The 19,552-nt window shown below is 36.1% G+C and overlaps 1 long non-coding RNA gene across 3 annotated transcripts in view; it reads right to left on the reverse strand.

The window, feature by feature from the left end:
- Window positions 1-19,552, reverse strand: part of LOC119250407 (uncharacterized) — a 760,618-nt gene that overhangs the window by 459,873 nt on the left and 281,193 nt on the right. For all 3 annotated transcript variants that reach the window (XR_008552486.1, XR_008552485.1, XR_005126287.2), the window contains one exon: window positions 7,090-7,178. This is a non-coding gene — a long non-coding RNA (uncharacterized LOC119250407). The remainder of the gene's footprint in view (window positions 1-7,089; window positions 7,179-19,552) is intronic.

The raw sequence follows: 19,552 nt of genomic DNA on the forward strand, positions 1-19,552 counted from the left end.
CTGTTGTTTAGCATCTCCCTTTTTTTGAGAAGTTAGAATAAAATAAAATATCACAGCCTACTATTTATTTCCATATTACTTGGGATTCTAAATTTAAAGGACTTTCTTATTCCTTATTTTTTTTAAATTCCACTTTCTGTCCCTCTTTCTTTGCCTTCATTCTTTTCTCCTACTTTCTCATTCAGAAAATAACTCCAAACAACTTCTCCTCTCTCCAGATTTCCATATTTTCTTTCTTCTTCAGCATGACTAGCTTATTTTAAAACCCCAACTCTGCCTCCTGTTACTTCTTAGACTGGTGAATATTATTTAATCATTCAAGTTTCAAGTTAAAGATCACTTTTTCGAGAACTTTTATGACCCTAGAGTACGTCATTTCCTTTCCTGGTCTTCAAACTATGCCTACAACTCACTGCATATGTCACTGCAACTACTTGTTTAAGTTTGTCTGAACCACTAGGATGTCAAAGAATTCAAGGTGCTATCGCCTTAGTTATGTTCAGTCACTGTGTCCTCCTTAGCACTGGATATCACATGCAAGAGCTCAGCATTTATTGAGGTAATGAATAGATAATTGACTAAATGGTTGGATAGATAGGAGGATAAGAAGTTTAATTAACAAATGTAAATCTAACAGGTATCAGTAGTATTCTAGGTTATGGATAGGTAGAATGAGGAAATGAATGGGATAGGACGCCTTATTTTAAGGTGTTAATAATTTTTAGGACAAGAGATACACATGCAAATGACTAACACTAAGGCAGGAGAATAAAACATGAGCTCTTTCAAAAAGTATCAGCAAGTACTTCAGGAAAGGCAAAGAAAGAAGTGAGTTTATTTTTATTTTTATTTATTTTTAATTTTGTTTTATCTGGACATATTTTATTTATTTTTATTAATTATTTTTTAAATTTTTACATCATTGTTAATTTTTTAAACAATATCTGCTTCCCCCAACCCCCTCAGGTGTAGTCCCCATAGAATTCTTTCAACGATGCACCTGTGCACCATCACCTCAGTCCCCTGTGCTCCTCCCTCCCTCCCTCTAATCCCTCTTCCCTCCTCCACCCGTACAGTATGTCTCTGATTTAAAATTGTCTGTTTTTGCTTTGTTGTGTTTTGTATTGTTATTATTTTTTTACACTGATGTCTTATTTGGTTCCCCTATATTCCCTCTGTAAGTGAAACCATCTGATATTTTTCTTTTTCCTTCTGGCTTATTTCACTGAGCATAATTCCTTCTAGCTCCACCCCCGTTGCTGCGAATGGCATGAGTTTATCTTTTTTGATTGCAAAATAATATTCCAGTGTGGGGGGGGAGCTTAAATGGGAGCCTCAGGCAAGGATCATGGAGGGGATAGAGCTGACTTAAGTTGAAGAAAGAGTAGGAAACTGACAGATACAGAGGTAAATAAAATACTGTTCGAAGCTGTAAATATTTGGTCAGAGATGATATGACCAGGTCTGTGTATCCTGGGCTTTAATGGAGTAGAGTCCTCTAATATGATTTAATCAGGAAAAAAAAAACGAAACAATCATAGCGTGGGAAAGAACACAAACAGTTTTAGAAATTAGGCTGAAGAATTTAGAGTGTATTCTGAACAAAGAGGGATCACAAAACATTTTGCAAAAATTAGTAATCAATCATTTTAAGGCTAATAACTGGCAGTAATATAAAGAGTTCCCTGTAGATACTGAAAACATTCGCATGAAATAGGAGGCTATTTAAATAACAATGGGAAGGGGTGATGATAAATGTAATTCAAAAGAATCTATTAATATGTTTATATGCCCTATTATACCAGTGACCATCCTCATTGTAACATGTGCAGCTTCTTAATATAAGATTGATAAGCCTATAGAGAAAGCACCAAATGAAACTTACTAAAATTTATATCTGAAAATGAAGTTTTAGAGCAGGCATGTATTCCAAAATTAAAGCGACTGAGCTCATTATAAGTATTTATCTGTTATTTATATCAGTACTAAGCTAATACATGTTTCTATAGCTTATACACAAGGAGTTACTATTATTTTAAAATTTGCCTTTAATAGAATAATAACTTATTTGAGAACAATATTCCATAAACTGAAATGACATTTTGCATTTGTAGGTTGAAAATTTTAGTGACAGGCATATTGATTTGGGAACTTATTTATTTAGCTTTTGATTGGGCATGTTTTCTGGAATTTGGGGGGTGAAGGGAGAAATTAAAGACAATGTGATTGAAATGGCGGTATTTATTTTGAGGTCTCAGATGTGTTTATCTGTTTCATCCTGATTAAGCTGCAGCTTGTGTTAACCTTGGTGAATGCATATCTTTTCCCTGATTTAATTGCAATTGCCTAGAGCTTCAATCTGTATCTAGTGCCATGACAGCTTATAAAACAACAACAAAACAAACCAAAACCAAAGTCAATTAGGGAGGAGGAGAAAGGAGGAAAATGAGACATGAGAGAGTCACTGAGTTTCATGGGCTAAATATCCATGTTCATCCACCACCACCTTCCCCAAATTCGTATGTTGAAGTCCTAACTCCTGATGCAATGGTATGTGGAGTGCAGCCCTTTGAGAAGTGGTTAGGTATAGATGAGGTCATGATGGTGGAACCCACATTATATGCTACTGCCTTGGTGTATGTGGTTGTGTGGCAGGGGGAGGAGGGGAGGAGGGGAGAAACACACAAAGAGAGAAACTGAGTGACTCCCTGGAGGGGAGGTTATGTCCTCATAAGGTCAAAGCAGCCATCTGCAGGCCAGAAAGAGGTTTCCCAGACATGGCATCTGCTGGTACTTTGATCGTGGCCTGCTCAATCTCCAGAACTGTGACAATTACATATCTATTTATGTCATCCAGTCTGGTATTTCGTTACAGCAGCCTGAACTGACTAAGAAAGTGGACAAGCTCTATATTTGGTTAACACTTACTTCCTTCTCCAGTAGCTAGCTTTACTTTCTTTCCCTATGATTTTTGTTTTTATCTACAGAACGTGGTAGAAATGGGATGTTTGATGACTTCAGGTGTTCCGAGTGGTATCAACTAGAAAATGGGAGCATTTACATATAAAAGCTTAAAAAAAAAAAAAAAACTTAAAACAGTAAAAATGTTTATTTTGAACTCTGTTGTAAACTTTAATTAATGAAGTAATTATTTGGGTTTTCCAGTTGTTTGTATGCACCCCTAGGGCCTCTTTGGTGTCCAGTCTATGCCTGTGTGTGTGTGAATTTGTCTGTGAGGATGTTACAGGGCTGGTAGGTGAAGAGACATTTCAAACCGAGAAGTTTTTATATGTGGCTGGTGAGACAGTCTGGTCATTCCTTTGTGGTGAGACAGAACCACAAAATATGTTTGGAAAGGTTAGAATAGAAACTGAGAAAGAAATTCCTAGCAATTACAAAGGTATAAAAAAAGTTCCAAAGGGTAAATGTTATACATCCAAGTTAAAAACTAGAGGGCTTAGGCGCACCACATTTAGATTCAATAGATTGTTCTTAAAGAGTATCAAGACAGACTGCAAATTTAAAGGGAACCCAGCTGTCCCACATACTTGATGTCCTCCTAGGACAGAGGGATTCAATCCACATTTTCACATGAAAGAATCACTGAAATTATGAAAATATTTTTCAAGGATTAATTTGGTAGGCCAAACACCCTATTCTATTTGACATCCTTTCTGTCTTTGGCTTCTATGATACTATATTAACCTAAGTTTTCTGCTCCCTCCTACTGGGGAATCTCCTCCTCAGCTTTCTCATGTGAAGTATCTCCAGATCCAAGCCTGTTTTCCTTTGGATAGTAAAAAAGAGAAAAACCAACTGCCCATTGAAAATCACCTAGCTGTATTGCTGACACTTCAAAATCAACATGCAAATAACATCTTTGTCCCCAAATCAATTCCTCTTCTTGATCCCAGAAGCTATTCATTAACATCTACTGGCTTCCAGAAGTATCCACAGAGGGATTTTTGGCTTTTATCTTTCTAGCTTACCACATTCAGGGCCCTCTTCACCACTTAGGCTGAATTTCAGTAATGGTTAATGTAAACAGAACTGAGCTTAAGACATATATTATACCCCCCCAAGTCCAGACTTTATAATGGTTAATGACTAGAATGCAAAATTTACATATCTATGCAATTTACTGTGAGTATGAGACTTGAGGATCTTTGTTTAGTAATATTCGATTTACTTTATTTACCCGTAGGATAGATGCCTTCATGGATTTCTTTCCAGAGGATGTTTTGTTGCGTTTGTTTCTGTAGTGTTTTTTTTTTTTTTTCTCTTTTTTCTGTGTGAATATCACATTATTATCTCTCTTGGAATATTTGGACTCCAGAGCTGTGTTAATTTGTGTTCTTTCCTAGTTTCCTGGCAACTTAAAATCTCTTAAAAAGGAAAAAAAATCTGGCATCTCCTTATTCTCAGATTTCAGCACATTCAATCCTGTTTCTCTAGAGGTCAGCTCTCCATTATCCTCAATCCTATAGTCACTGTGGGAGTCACAAGGCAGAATTCCCTGCCTACTTTGCTTACAATGTGGACCCTCGGGATCTGTTGCTCTGGAAATATTGAAATCCGAGTGTGTGTTCACTACTAATGTCCACCCCAAGTAGACACAGCAAATCAAACATTCTCTTTGCTTCAGCTCTCTTATCTCAAATAATTCCTTACCTAGTTTAATAACAGTGACCCCATAAGCAGGTGTGAAGGAAAACAAAGCATTCAATGTAAAGTTTCTAATGGAATTCCCGGGTCACATTAGGAATGGAGTGTTCTGGGTGGTGACAGTCACCACTCCTGTTACTGCAGTGTGTGTGAAGATAAATGGGTGCCCCTTACAAGGTGGGTAGACCGGGGAGAAGTTACTAAAAGCAGAATTATTGATACCAATAAAGAACAGTTGGACCTATAATGGATGTCGACAGTGACAACGATTATTAAAAGGAAATGAAGTGTTCATTAAGACACAGACATATGCAACCACTTAGCAGAAGCAAAACCTGCTTTGGCATCACCAATACCCAACACTAAGACTTATTCCATCATGGTCAAATTATTGACAAAATAAGATCTAGGTCATTTAGAAAATAAATGTAAATTTATCTTAAAACTCTGCTTGGTTTGAGAAGAATGAAGCATGCATGTCAATTTGGAAAGGTTTCTGCTTAAAAATGTTAATACCTTAAGATTAAAATAAATGTAATTATGTGCAATAATTTAGACAACTGAGCAGGGGGAAATCCCTAGATACACATTTGTGGCGGAAGAGAATGGTACATTTGAAAAAAGGAAAAAAAAAAAAAAAACAACAATCTTAAGCTGGCAGCCTACACTTCTACCTGCTTTGCATGACTGCTTGGTATGCAGGCACCAGGTCACAGGTGGAAGACGTTGAGGACCATTATACAACGTAAATGTTTATAATATATCATAATTACCAGCACACCTGTGGTAAATAACTTTGTGAGGTTCTACAGCAAAGATGCTGAAAATGCTCAACAGAGAAAGCAAGAAATAAAACTCTCATTTTTTAACCTTTCCTTGGATGGGATCCAATTTACATGTTTCATTAATTGGCAGAGCCACATGTGAGGCTGTGGAGCAGAAGTTTGTCTCTAAAGTGTCCTATTTCTCCACAGTCTCCTCCCCAGCTCACAGCATCAGGCACTCGGGGTCTTGAGGGGTCATGTGGCCTTTCATTATCCAAGAAACACCTTGTGCCTCACTTTTGTTTTCAAAAACTAATCAATTATTTTCAACATAAGTCAAAAAACTATAATCAATCAATAAAAAATTGCTATAGTACATGTAGCAATAATTTTGGCAAAGTCTCCCAATATTAAAACTGACATTTGTTATCATTGTATCATAAATTAGTTTGTTGGATTCCTTAGCTGGATGTTTTGTGCCTAGTTTACCTTAGCTGTACCTGAGACAGAAACTTGATCTAAGATAAAATATTCTGACAAATGTGAGGTTAACTCCAACAACCATGCACTTGGAAAAATTATTAGAGGTCAGTAGCATCTGACGTAAAAAATACCTGCTTTTTAACATCCTCTTGGATTTTATAAGTTGATAGGAAACTACATATTTGAACATTCTTACCATTCTCTTCTTCTATTACCTGACCTCATGAGATTTATGCTATTGAAAAGTATTTAATCTTATACTAGTGGGTAAACCAGAAAGATTCTCTGATGTGGCATCTATACCACCAGGATATTTCTGAAGGACTGTTATCATTACAGTCCATAATATTCCTCTGGTTACTATTACATATTGGAAAAACTGGAACACAAATGACTTGCTTCTGAATACCTACTTTTGCTTGTTGTTTACTTTTCCCTTTTTACCCTCAGGGGACATTGAAAAGGTTCATGAAAAGTCATATTCCAAATTATGGTCCATCAGATAAAAGAACATTTGAGAGAAACATTTTTGGATATTAGTATCACTCACCTTTCTCTTGTTCTAAGTTTCATTTTCCATTCATTCTTTCACCCTTTTACTTTAGATTTTATTATTTATTTTAGGGGGTTATGTATAGACAAACACATAAACAATATAATGTGTTCAAATTATTAAAAAATAACACGATGACCTATGTCTCTGTCCTCTTTCATCTCTTCTCATCAAACAAATATGCTAAATGATAAAATTCACCCCAGAAATCATCACACATTCCACCCTCTGGAGAAATAAGACCAACGACATAACAGAAACTGTCCTAGCTGTGGAAAGTCTCAGAAATAGATGTTGTGAATATCTCAGCCAGATTAGATCACATAAAAATTTCTTCCCCCAGTTTTTAAGTTAAAGTTTGAAACTGAACTCACTTATGGGTCAGAGGTGTTCACAAAGGAATCAGCAAATGTTGCATGGCCCAGTGAGGCCGGATGTTGATATAGTTTTAAGAGCGAGAGGAAAATCTTTGCCCCGTGAACTCAGTGAGGATGAAACTCAGCCTGAGGCTCTATCAACAGGGAATTAATGAGCCACAGGACATAAAGTCTAATAGAGAGCAAAGCATATTAATGAGCTCAAGGCTCATGTTCACCCTCAACCAATTAGTCTGAGAAGACCTACCTCGTGTCCCCGTCTCTGATTCTTCTTCAATGAATCATTCACGCTGCTGCCCGAAGGTCAAAGCACTCCTCATTTCAGTTCCTCCCCAACTGAAAAAGAAGTTATGCCTGGTATTGAAGGCTGCCAATAATAATGCCACAGCTACTTTCCTCATCATCAGACATCTCCTCACCCTGTGCTCTAGTCATATGTTTTGCCTTGTTGGCATCTAAATAAATCATTCAATTAAACATTCCTTTGGAATTTTTTGAGTACAAATTGGTCTTTTATCCCCAAATATGTTCCCATCATGCTCTGTTTGTCTAAATTTCACTCATTCTTCAAGACACAGAGCAAAGGCAAAATTCTTGCCGAAGCCTACCTACGCATTTTAGTCTGTGTCTTCATACATGCCACTTACACTAGGTTTTTGGGTGCCCAGCACTTAGAGAGATAAAGACCCCAAGCTGAAAGACTAAGTGGGAGTAATGCTAGTGTTGAGTTCAACAGAGTGTTTACAGAATTTAATATGACAATAAATGTTAAACCCTTAGGACTTGATACATATTAATGACTTGGTGAATATTCATGCTAGATAATAAGTGACATTTATGTATTCTAAACAAGGGCTTTCTAGCCCTGAGAGTAACATAAAGGTGAGTACACCTGCACTGAGCAACTAACTACCTCAAACTAGTGTTTTCAGATTGGTTTATTTACTCTCTTGGTCTCTTAAGACACTCACTCTTGGCAAAAGAACATAGTGGAGCTCTTTTGTACTGTGTTTCAGAACAACATGAGACCATCCAAGTCTGAAGATGGAGATACAGATGGTCATGGAATAAGAAAGAATTAAGTAGTGAAATGCTTGCAGTGCTTTACCAAGCCACAGGGAATGGCTAGCACAAGATGGAATTTATCAGATTTGTTTGGAGTTTTGACTTTGCCATATGGGTTCAGACAAAACTGAAATGCAAAACAGAATTCTAAATCATTCAAAGCTGTGAATGGAAATTGCCAAGTTTTACAGTCTCAACGATGAGGTGGTGAGACCATGGGAGGGAGGGAGGAGGCGTGTCCTACAGAAGGAAAATCACCTCATTTTGCTTTAACTACTCTACTGAGTGCATACAATGTATGTGTGAGATGTACTGAAGATGATGGAGAAAACAAAGACTAAGAAAACTCAGAAGAAATCTCTCTCTTCTCTAGCCATGCCTGGGAAAGTTCCCCTTACACTACCAATCAGTAGTTGATATCCTAGGAAAACTTTAGACTGATCAACACCAGTATGTCTCTTTTGAGTCAGTTGCCTCGGTAGGATTCAGTGATCAGAACATTTGGTGTCATAATGAAAGCTGAGTTTTTGGAAGGTCCCAAGGGGCCTCACCAGGAGACTTGTATGCAATCTTTTAAAATAACCACTCAGGGCTCCCTGGTGGCACAGGGGTTAAAGTTTCAGTGCCATGAAGTTAACGCCAGTCATTGCAGCCTGAATTCAATCCCTGGCCAGGGAGTAACCCACATGGCTCAGCAGACCTCTCCTGTCTCACCAGCTACTCCCCTCAGCAGTGTCTTTCAATGGATCTCCCTGTTCTGTTCCCCACTGTTTCTGGAGAATCCTCTCACCTCTCGCATCGCTCATCTCATATTTTATATATATATCTATCTCTCTCTCTCTCTCTCTATATATATATATATATATATATATATATAAAACTATTATTTTTTATTTTAAGGATTTATTTTTTACTTATATATAAATATATATAAATATATAACATATATGAATATATTTTTATTTTTTATATATATGGTCATATACACTTCCCTTACAAAATAAAAATATCAAGTGAAAATCAATAACAAATCCTAATAATCAAGCTGAGGAATGGAGGTGGCAAGAGGAGGAGAAGGAAACACAGTTGGGAGAGGATAATACTATGGTGGAGGACTATGGTGCCTTGGTGGTGGTTGTAGTGTGGTGAAAATCACCAACAAGGCACCGACGATGATAAGTAATGACTGACTAAAATATTTTCTTCAAAGCTTCTTTGTTTTTTGTTGTTTTTTAAAAATGCCTATTTTGGGAAAATTTTAGAGTCAAATGCAGGTATAAATAGAAATATTTGGGCCTCCCCAGTGGCACAGCGGGTTGAGTGCAGCACTGTGGAACCGTCCACAGCCTCTGCAGTGTGGGTTCAATTCCCAGCCGGCCAAGGAGATAACCCACATGGTGCAGCAGACCTCTCCTGTCTCGCCTGCTGCTCCCCTCAGCAGTATTTTCAGTGGTCTGCATGTTCTGCTCCCCGCTGTGTCTCTGGTAAATTCTCTCACCCTCCGGCGCCTCTGGCCTTTACTCCAGTTCTTATATAAATATTTTTTTAAAAAATATCTTATGTATCATTCACCCAGTTTCACCCAATTATAACATCCTGCAAATCTGCAGATCAATATCACAACAGCATATTGACATTAAGGTGTAGACCCCTTCCCCCACCAAAGGACCCATTAAAGCCACAACCACTTCCCAGGCCCAATCCCCTCCTTAACCTCAGGCAACCAAAATTTACTTGCCATTTCTGTAATTATATCATTTCAAGAATTTAATATAAACAGAATCATACAGTAGATAACCTATGGGAGTGGCCATCTTTTGAAAAACTTAAATAATTCTCTGGAGATTCATCTGGACTGTATCTGTATTTTATTCCATTTTATTGCTGAGTAGTATTTCATGGTCGAGATGGATGATGGTTAATTCATCCATTAAGGATATCTGGATTGCTTCCAGTCAGAATTAGAAAGAGGGATTGCCGTCAGAAAGTTAGAAACAAATCTTAATTATAATTATACATTTTAAGGCCCACCAAAATTTCCAGTCCAAGGATCACAGTGAAGCAAGACAGTTCATGCATTTAGTCTTATGATAAATGACTTCACTCTGAGAGGATTTCACTACAGTATTGAAAGTGCATTATATTATGGCAAGAAGGGAAATGTCAAAACTGTTTCCTGGATTTGAGGAGAAAATGTGCCGCATCATATGTCTTGATCAACTTGTCATTTTATTGAATCTCTGAATATTGACTAGACTTGTCTCATAGTCTTGTGCTTACTAGAAATGTATTTCTTTCTAAGGCTAAGAAAATGTTCTAAGGACATAATCTTGACTATTTTTAAAATCTCAGGTTTTACCCTTCTTTGTTGAAAAGTCTTTACCGTGATCCAGTTCAATCTGCTAGGCTGAGAAGCCAATATTGAAAAGCAGAGACCTTTGAACAGGCTACAGGCTGCCAAGCACTTTATGCTGCTTTCCCAGCTCCAGTCCAGGAGGGAGACAAAAGGATGTGCCTATTTTCCCCTTATGGGCTAAAACTGTGAATCAAAGTTTTGAGTGGATCATATTATAAAATTTCAATTTGTCTGAGTAGTTAGGAACATGATCAATATTATAGTTACTGGGAAGTGAGCAGAGAATCCTTTGTTAACTATAAACAACAAACAAACAAATTCATTCCAGACAAAGTGAAATTCTCATCATACAGGATGCTGCAAAAAATGAGGAGCTTTCCATATTTATTTTCTACCAGGACACAGTTGGATTGTTACAACCTTTACCTCTATACCTCTTCACTCACTGTTTCTATTAGAGGTGGGACTTGTGACCTCCATTTTACAGATAAGGTTGGTTGAGGTTGGAGTCTTGCTAGAAGCCGGATTTCTATGTAGGTCTCTTTTTCAGTCCCAGGAGTTTTAGTCCTAGGTGTTCTCTACCATAAATCCATGTCTTCCAGGGTTCTCCCTCAGTTTGAGTTCTGACCCACATGTTCCATCAGCCAAATTGAAAATGCTTTCAAAGAGATTTTGAAAGAAGCACAGTGCATCCCTGTGGCCAGCACAGTAAACAGCAGGAATCAAATGAGATTTCAAGGAAAAGGGAAAATTTGGCAAAAATTTTAGTGGTTGCATTCTGAACACCTGAAGTATTTTGTCCATAAAATAAGATCTGGGAAACTAATTAAGAAGGCAGCTTTTTTCTAAGGAGGTGTGATGTCTACATTTTTTTTTAGCTTTTTTTTTTTTTTTTGCTTTGCCTTGCTCTGTGTGTGTGTATGTATGGTTGTGTGTGTATACATTTTGCATAATATGAAAACTTTTATATGCATGATCTTATTTAAACCTCATAATGGCCCTATAAGATCAATTCCATTAATTGTGAACAGTCCTCATTCCAGAATTAAGGAAATCAAAATGTAGAGATGCCATGAAATATGGTGGGTAATAGAAGGCACCAATATTCCAGTCCAGAAATGGTGGGACACCAAGTCCAGATAAGTAATTACTCTTTACACTCCTACCACCAGATTTCTCTTTCTTCCTAACGGAAAAGATAGACAATGTAGTTGCTTGAAATTTCTAATAAAATTTAAGGGTTTGCTCACATATTTGATGTAATAGATCATTATAGCATCTCCTAAGCCTATCTTCTTATGTTGATACTGGTTAGATGATCAATCCATGAAAGATACACATTCCTAAAGCCTTTCAAAGCTCTTCCAAGGACTTTTTGAACTCACTCTTTTCTTGGTTCCTTTACTCTCTTTTAGCAGCTCCTGACAAAACTCTCAGAAGATTCTTTTACCCTTAAGTAGAAGACATCAAGGAAATCAATGGAACTCAGTAACTTCCTACTAATAGACTGTTTGAGAAGAGTTTTTATCATTCATTGTTCCATTGAATGTTTTAACTATTGGCCAAAACAAAAGTCTATCCTTTTTCAGAAAGAATAGTGAAAGACAAAACAACTATCCTATGAGCAAAACAATGGAGCAGTTATGTTTGCTTTACCCTAACACATATTTACCAAGATTTCAAGTGGTGTGATCTAGGCCTTCATCACTCTACATCTGGCCCCCAGACCAGTAGCACTAGCATTGCTGGCAACTTGCTAAAAATTCAGGCTCAGTCCCTACCTCATAGCTACTAGATCATAAATTCATTACTTTAAGATTCCTTCAGATGATCTACTGGCACCTTTTGAAAATTATAGTTAGGAAGGATAGTTCTAGGTACCCCTAGTTACCTTACGTTATTTCTACTCTTCACTTTAAAAACAATAAATTTACAAAATTTAGTGTGATAGTTATCTTTTCCTTCTACAAAGAACTCTGAGATTCACAGTCACAATACTGTAATTTTATTTTCTAAGAACAATGTTATAGTGTGAGGTGGGGGGGATGGTTAAAATATTACACAGATAATTACTTCATGGACATAATACTTCAATCGTTATTTTTGATATTTATCTTCTCTGTGCTTATGAGATATGGCTAAGCACAGCTTTGTTTATCTAGGTGATAAACTATCAATTATAAAGTTGATAAAGAATTTTAAGACTAAATTGTTTTATTTTAATGATATTGTCCAATATTGTTAGAGAGGGCAGTGCATTTCCTCTTATCTTATGGGTTTTTCTCAGGTTGGTCATGCAATCAACTTAATATCAAATAGATTAGTAGGAGTTAAAAAACAAATTTAATCACAGACACATGGAGAATCTATAAACATGTAGATTCTAAAGTCATGAGGCAAAGAGGAGGTTTATATCCTGGAATAAGAAATGGGATAGGGGCCTGAGCTTTAGAAGAAGGGGGTTGATTCATACGAGCAAGATCAGAAGCTCTAATTAGATATCAGATCTTACATACAGACAGGTTTCTCCAGTAGAAAGGTTATTTCTGATATAGCTTTAATTCTAGGTAATACTTTCAATTTTCATGCTTCCAGATAGTTAAGGGGGTGGTAAACGTTCCCCTTTAGGCTGGAGGGTCCTCGATTGACCTCATTTGGAAATAATTTGCATTTCAAAGTGACATGTCTTAGGAAGATGTGTTTTCAATATTTTAGGGAGGTCTCTTCTAAACATCTTTGAGAGGCCTATCTTGAAAATCTTGGAGTTACCTATTCTTCATAATGTACTTGTCTTTTTCTTCACAAACCTGCCAAGGGTATTTTCTTTAAGATCAGAGTAAGAGGGATATGGGACAAGTGTTACAGAATTTGAAAAGAAAGGACTAAAGAATAAAAAGTGAAACTATATAACCATGGCTGAGAGAAAATTGGGCTCTAAAGAATAAATGCAGGGGATAGAATCAAAGAACAAAGACTACAGAAATATTCAAGCTGAAAGGAAGCACCAAGTATACATTTTAAGACCCTCAAATGAACAAAGTAACCAGCGTGATCAAGTGTCTTGCCTGAAGACACACAGACATAAATAGTAGAACTGCCTCAATTTTCCAGGTCACCAGCTCTGTTGTTATGGAAACTACCCAGTTCTCTCAATGGTCAATTATACAGCAGTATAAGTACTAGAAAACCAAATAACAAATGAATAGAGCCACCACTTTGGTCAGATACAAAATATCCCTTACTTCGTTGTTTGATTTTTGCCTCAATTTTGTTATTCTCTTTGTCAAATTTTCCTTTTTAGGTTTTGATGTCAACTGTGTCTCTCTCTGGTTGCCTTCTTAGATATCTCTCTCATTTAGTTAAGACTTCTAAATAAATCTGTGTAAAAGTTTGGACTGAAAAAAGTGATTCTGTCAAAAGGACAGGCATAGTAAATGCTCTCAAATCAGTAGTATTCACAAATTCAGATTCTACTACATTAAATTCAGGCTACATTCAGCTATGTTCCTTCATGTATTCCTTCATGCAATCCTCTATAAGGAAAATGAAGGTCAGAGAACTTAATCATTAAACAACCTTGACCTTGGGCTACTCACTCAAATAGAGGGTTCAGAATTCAAGCTGAGTTCTCAATGCACCAATAAGTACATCTTTATTTTAACACAAAGAGTGCCTTATGATTTTCCATTTAAAAAAGTATGCTTCAGCAAACTTTTCTTTTCTAGGCCGCTACAGGTTACGAATAAATAGATAAAGGAAACCATGAAAGTAGATGAGGCTATCTTTACTTTCTTTGACCATTTAGAGGCTTATTTGAATTTTAAAATATTAATTACTAATTAGAAAAATCTAGATGATAATCATAGGCATTTAATTTACCCTATATCATTTATTGGAAGGAGAGGTTTGTCACTTAGAAATGTTAATTAACTCATCAGAAATGTTTTGGTGTTGGAGTAAAAAAATTAAAATTAAGAAAGCTATCAGGGATTATACTAAAAAAAAAAAAAAGAAGCCAAGATTCTCATCATTTCTGACTATACTGATGCAAGACAAAACAGTGTCCCAATAGGTAACCTGTTTGCAGTTCTAAGACAGGAATCTTACCAAAGAGAATCACAATAACTTGAATATTTTAATACTGCAACGTAATTTAATGGTCTGTGTATGTTGGCTTGGGTGATTTTCTACTGCCTAATCAAAATTACAAATTTTGATTTCAAAAGTCTTTTTTTGGTTATTGTTCTTGCTGTCCTCTATGGAAGGATATACTACTTCCACACCAAGTCTTTTCATCCCTTCTCATTCTTTCCAAAGCATACAAATACCAAAGAGAGACACAACTAATAAACTTTATTACCAATGTTATAAAGAAATGGTAACTTCCCCTAAATGTTTATTGAGAGATTATGGGTCTAAGCCAGAGTTTAGATATTAATATTAACAAGAGTACTAAGTCTATCAAGAAAGAAGAACTTTCAGTTCCCACCAGTCTTCATAAAATCATCTTTGATGTAGGAAAAAAACTGCATCAGTTTATAAGGGATCCAAATCTGACTGGTTGATATGTAAAAGGTTCAAATATTTAATAAGCTTTACTTTCCTAATATCTTGCAAAATACTTCACAGAAAATTTTAACTAAAGAAATAAAATAGCAAAAGTCATCTTTGAAAAAGAATCAGAACTGTGTGAGTTGTTAAAAAAAAAAAAAACCCTAGGTACCAGAAGTATAAAGAAATTATCTTGTAATCCAAGATTTTTCTGCTCCAGGCTGCAATGGTAGTCCAGGCCTTTCTGACACTATAGGACTCCTCCAAAAACACTGTGGCTTCCCAGAAATGATGTTCAAAAAAGCTCTTTAAATAGTGACTTTTTTCATTATAAATTTTGCATGTAAACACATTGCATGTTCCAATTTAATGAGGCCATTCAATGCTTTCTTAATACCACTGAAACTTTCTCCCCCAGGACTCATTTGATTGCTCAGAAACTTCTTTGATTCATTTGCATTTACTAATTCAGGGAACCATGAGGATATTTTCTGAGCCCTTACTAAATTCCTGATAGTAAGCCCTGGGGATAGAGCAATAAACAAGACAAATGTGGTCCTTGCCTTCACGGAGCTTGTAATCCACTGGCTAAAACAGATTTTTGAGGAAGTAATTACAAGAACAGTGAATTTAACAAAGAAGTTCAAGGCATAATGCAAATATAAATATTTTATATAATATCAAATGAACATATGTCAAAGTTTTCATATAATTTGTAAATTAATAAGGGAAGCAGAAATATATTGAAATTAATTCAAATGAGAATCTATTTTACAGAGATTTATACTCTACCAAATAAGATTTATTTCATTATTACGAGCAGGAATAATTTTCATTGCTCTGGACTGAAAGCATTACTATCAGTTTTCTCTATCCCTACACAGTTGTGGGAAAAAAAAAATCTCATCATTCAAAGACATTAAAAGTCATCTCATGCAGCCAGCTAATTTCTAGAGGGTTCACCAGTTCTTTTACAGCATTCCTGCAAAAGGGGCACCTTGTGATCATTTCCAAGTCTTTCATAGTATGCCCTGGTGACTTAAAAGGGATAACCTAGAGAAAAGGTTGGTAATGACTGGGACAAATGGATACTTATGCATCCCTGATAATCTTAACTACAGGAATATTATGAGCACTGAAAGGAATTATAGAATATCAAACTAAGGGGGACATGATCATACATATATTGAAACTAACTTTGCCTAGAACATGTATTGCTTTGCTTTGTTTTCATGAAAGGTATTGACAAAAAAAAATATCCATGCTTGTGCTGACTCAGCATACTTTTCCATTACTTTGTGTCAGGGATTTTTATATTAATATGGAGCTACTCACTTTTTAAATGCACTATCTCTGTGATGGTTCATTTTGCGTGTTGACTTGACTGTGCCAGATATTTGGTCAGACATAATTTTGCGTGTTTCTAGGAGGGCACTTTTGGATAACTAATATTTAAATCAATAGAGGGGCCTCCTTGGTGGTGCAAGAGGTAAAGTGTCAGCACTATGAAGCAATCCACAGCTGCTACAGCATCAATTCGATCCCTGGCCAGGGAGGTGACCCACATGGCACAGCAGACCTCTCCTGTTTCACCCACTGCTCCCCTCAACAGTGTATTTCAGTCAGTCTACCTGTTCTGTTTCCCACTCTGTCTCTGGTGAATCCTCTCACCCCCCACATTTTTGGCCTATACCCATGCTCTTGTATGCATAAATAAATAAATCTTTAAAAAAATTAAATCAATAGAAAACTGAAGGAGATTGCCATCTCTGATATCCAATCAGAGATTCCATATGTACATATATACATGTATTTTCAATTTCAAATTTATATATATCCATAAACAGAAAACCATTTAGTGTATTCTGGAGCATCAGATAAGACAGAAAATTCAATTCTACCTCTAAATAATATTCAAGTGTTTCTGTGTGTATCTTTTAACATATTGATTCTTGTTTCTATAACATGGAAAAAGAGTACAATATCATGCATTTAAAATGTCTTGATAACACAGAGACTACATAGCCATTAAATAGTGTGTATAAGAGTTTATTCAACTCTTCTCCTCTGGTTGGATTTTTAGATTATTAAAGTTTTTGACTGTTGAAATAATACTGCAAAAAGAGCACAATGGACTGTGGTGGAGAACTTTAGGTGTTTTTTTTTTTTTTTTTTTCATCTCACATATATTTTATTATGTCTTTTCAGAATTCTTTTTTTTTTTTTATTTTTATATTCCCCCATACAATTGCAAACGCCCCATTCTGACCCCAATCCTTCCCCTCCCGCCCCCCACCCCCCAAAAAGTGTCTCTGGTTCATAGTTTTTTGTTGATTTTGATTTTCACTTTCTTATATTCATTTTCCTGTTCCCTTATTTAAGTTTTCTAGATTCCTGCTATGAGTGAGACCATCCGGTATTTTTCTTTTTCTTTTTGGCTTATTTCGTTGAGCATGATCCCTTCCAGCGCCATCCATGTTGCTGCAAATTGCATGTGTTTATCTTTTTTGAATGCTGAGTAATATTCCATGGTATATATGTACCACATCTTCTTGATCCAGTCATCTATTTTTGGGCATTTGGGTTGTTTCCAAAGCTTAGCTATTGTAAACAGTGCTGCTATAAACATAGGGGTGCAGGTGCTCTTTGGAATTGATGTTTCTGTGTCCTTTGGGTAAATACCTAGGAGTGGAATTGCTGGATCATATGGAAGCTCTATGTTTAGTAGGTCCAGAAATCTCCACACAGCTCTCCATAGTGGTTGGACCAGTTTGCACTCCCACCAACAGTGCAGAAGAGTTCCTTTTTCTCCACATCCTCGCCAACATTTGTTGTTGCTAGTTTTTTTAATATGTGCCATTCTCACTGGTGTGAGATGGTATCTCATGGTAGTTTTGATTTGCATTTCCCTGATTGCAAGTGATGTTGAACATTTTTTCATATGTCTGTTGGCCATTTGCATTTCCTCTTCAGAGAAGTTTCTTTTTAGCTCTTCTGCCCATTTTTTGACTGGATTATTTTCTTTGTTGTTGCTGAGTCTCATCAGCTCTTTGCAGATTTTTGTGATCAGTCCTTTATCATTAGTGTTGGGTGCAAAAATGTTCTCCCAGTTGGTGGGGTTTCTATTTGTTTTTGTTATTGTCTCTTTTGCTGTGCAGAAGCTCTTTAATTTGATGTAGTCCCAGCTGTTTATCTTTGCCTTCACTATCACTGCTTTGGGTGATGTGTCTGTAAAGATGTCTTTGATGTGCAAATCCCGTAGTGTTTCGCCTATATTTCCTTCTATGTATTTTATGGTTTCAGGTCTTATGTCTAGTTCACAGTGACCACACTTAAAGGAAGAAATCCCATACTGTCAGAATATTAACCAGCATGTAAAAAAAAAAGGTACTTCATTTAAAAAATAACACTAAAATAATACCCTTATATGCACATATCTGTTCATATATCTAATCATACATCTATAAATCTATTTTATAGATAATAATCAGAACAAAAGAAATGGTGATGATTTGGAATGTATACTCTGTCAAACTGACCTTCTATTTACATTTTTTCTTCCTTCTTTTCTCCTATCTTTATGTTTTCCAACACTAACTGAAATGGATTTTTATAAAACAAAACAAAATCTTTCATCTTGATAGCAAGAACAAGGGAAGGTCTCTCAGCTTAGAGAGCACCCTCCCTCCCATCATGATTTAGGAACTAGTGGGGGAAATGCCCTTAGAAAGAACATCTCTGCTCCTTATCTTTGTTGGTGGGTTGAAAGAAAAATCATGAAGCATGTGAATGTTAATAATTTAGAAGAATCCAGAAGGGAGGAAAATATACTACTTAGTTTAAGATGAAAGGAGTGGGTGTGTGGTCACCAGATTCATGTGACCAGGTCTTTAAATCATTCATGCTATCACAGAAGGAATACAGATCATTTCTTATACCTTCCTAAATGGTGTTTTATAATCCCAATCACTTGAGAACTCTGGAAGAATACAGAAATTATGTTGTCTGTTTTTAGAACAAATTTTTATGAAGTGTTTGATGAAAGTAAATAAATCAGCACGTGGCATATGCAGTGCATGACTGTGGTTTCTATAATGGTGGCACTGACATGGCCCTGTGATATTTAGTCATTTTCTATTGAGACCCCTGTAATTATAGACAGTCAGCAATCACATATTCTATTTGGTTATAAAGTAATGAATTTCACAAATGTATACTTTTTAGGGGATTAAATTTGTTTATATATAACAGCCATTCTGTTAGATGTCAAATGACATCTCACTTAGCTTGCATTCGCATCCCAATCACATCATAAGTGACAGTGAGCAAGGGATTAAATTCAATATTGAATTTTTAATTTATCTCTCCTTTCTCTGTCATATGGGCTCATTGAGTTGGACTTTCACAGCACAGTTACTTTTGTTGGGCCCCATTAATAGCTCATTCTCTTTCTGTAACTACAAGTGATTTGACAGGACTTAGAATATTTTAAAAAGGGAATTTGGCCACATAAGAGACAGATAATTGTCTAGGGACCAGTAATATAGCATTTTTACATTAATTATTAAGTATAATTAAACAGTGCTGTACTTCCTAATGACTGCTATCGAAAAGGAAATCTATTGAATGATTTGAGTCTCATTTTCCAAAAGAAGAGAGTATTATCTGGCATGTGTGCATTCTTGCTAGCAGTGAAGCTGAAAAGGAATTAGTGGTCAACTCTTATTTAAGAAACATC

Source organism: Talpa occidentalis, unplaced genomic scaffold (assembly GCF_014898055.3).
Source record: "Talpa occidentalis isolate TD23 unplaced genomic scaffold, MPIMG_talOcc4v2.1 talOcc4.17, whole genome shotgun sequence".
NCBI classification, from domain to species: domain Eukaryota; kingdom Metazoa; phylum Chordata; class Mammalia; order Eulipotyphla; family Talpidae; genus Talpa; species Talpa occidentalis.